The sequence below is a fragment of the Dendropsophus ebraccatus genome, chromosome 6 (assembly GCF_027789765.1).
Source record: "Dendropsophus ebraccatus isolate aDenEbr1 chromosome 6, aDenEbr1.pat, whole genome shotgun sequence".
In the NCBI taxonomy this organism is placed as follows: Eukaryota; Metazoa; Chordata; class Amphibia; order Anura; family Hylidae; genus Dendropsophus; species Dendropsophus ebraccatus.
In genome coordinates, this window is record NC_091459.1 from 36,477,639 (window position 1) to 36,479,529 (window position 1,891).

Here is a 1,891-nt window from a genome sequence, read left to right on the forward strand (position 1 = left end):
TTTTTGGTAATGTGTTTTCTAATTTTTCTAATCTTACTATTTATTCTAAATAATTAGAATAATCCTGAAATCTTGCAGTTTTTAGTTCCACCAAGCCTAAAACTAAGCGGAAACTTCTGTTTTGTCTGTGACGATAAAGAGGAAGCTGCTGGAAGGTGATCCGTAGAGAAGCTGACCTCGTGCAATCTGCGGTAAGAGACTGCTGTCGGTCACAGCCAGGCACCTGACACAGCTGCCAAGACTGGGGCTGGTGCCAGTCTCAGCACTTTAACCCTATAGATGCAACAGTCAGTAGTGACCGCTGCATTTACACTACTTAGGGATATTTGCGGGTGAGATGTATGGAAAAACGTAAAAAATTCACGCTACATTGATATTATTTTAGGAAAGTAGGGCATTCAGTGGTGATTTCCTCATCAAACATCATTGAAACAAAAATGTCTGTTGTCAAGCTGTAATGTCATCTATTACAGCTTGACAACAACATCTGACAAGTCGACTTCTGTTCACAAGCAGGGCTGTGGAGTCGGAGTTAGTTTTGGCTGGAGTCGGAATCAGATAAAATGTACGGACTCCAGCTTTAAAAAGTTCTTTAAAAATGTTGTAATTGAATATTATTAATGTTCTTCATTAATATTTTTTATGTTCTATTAATCTTAAGTACCTTATTTATAACAACCAGGAAATCCTTTTTATATGGATAATTTCTTTCATATATCTGTAATAAAGCACTGGCCCTATTAGATAGGGATGGTTTGGGGAAAAGTTGGCAGTCACTATTTGGCAATTTTTTTCTTAGCTGGAAGAGTCCATTGTGCGTGGGGAGATCTGTGTTGTTTTCTTTCTGGATGCTGGATGATTATATATGAGCAGCAGTGTAATATAAAGGAGAAGGAGAAGAAGCCATAAGTAGTGTAGCGGTAGCCTCTGTCCTCCAGTATGGTGTTTTCTTTCTGGGAGAAGATTGTGTGTTATGGCTGCAGTAGCCTGTGTGTGTGTGTTTAGAAAAAGGCAAAAATTAAAGGGGTATTCTAGGCAACAGTGAAAACTCACTTTTTACTGGTATTCAGCCAACTAGTGAGTGAGGCGGGGCACAGCTGTAGTCGCTTACTGGCTGAGCGGGTAGTTTCTGTGGGGCCGCAATGATTCAGGAGCGTGGTCGCTGACAGAGAGCTTATAACTATGGATCTATGTTTGACCTCTATATCACTATGGCTGACCCCTCTCTATAACTATGGCTGACCCCTCTCTACAACTATGGCTGACCCCTCTATATCACAGGTACCTGGCATTGTTAGCAGTTTTCCTTTGTGTATGGTGAATATTAGTTAGTAGTTGGTTCTTCAGGACATAATGGCTGGAGACTAGCTCCATCCAAACACACACACACCGGAGAATCTGCTTTATATCTTTGGCTTTTTTACTCAGAAGTTGCCCCACGATCATGTAGGACATTAGGAAGAAGCTATTGAGCCAGATCTACTTTACACCAGTGTGATAAATAACTCCCCTGACTGGTCTGACTGGCCATCTATGAAGGAGCTGGAGTCGGAGCTGCAGCTTACCGACACAACAGCCCTGTTCACAAGTCACTTATTGTCTTCTGAGGTGTGGCATCCCACTCTTCTTGAAGAGCAGCCTTTAGGTCATTAAGGTTCTGGGGGTACAGAGCTACGAGACTCTACCGGGCAACTCAGCTGATCCCATAGGTTTTTTATGGGATTCAGGTCTAAAGGAAGTGCAGGCCCCTCCATTTATGGTCCCTGAGTCTCCAGCAGGCGATCCCTTATGATGCGATGTTGATGAGCTGGAGCATTGTCATCCATGCAGATTAAATTAAGCCTGTGTTGTTCATGCAGGCAGGTCCACTGAGACCTTTACAGGTTGTAAC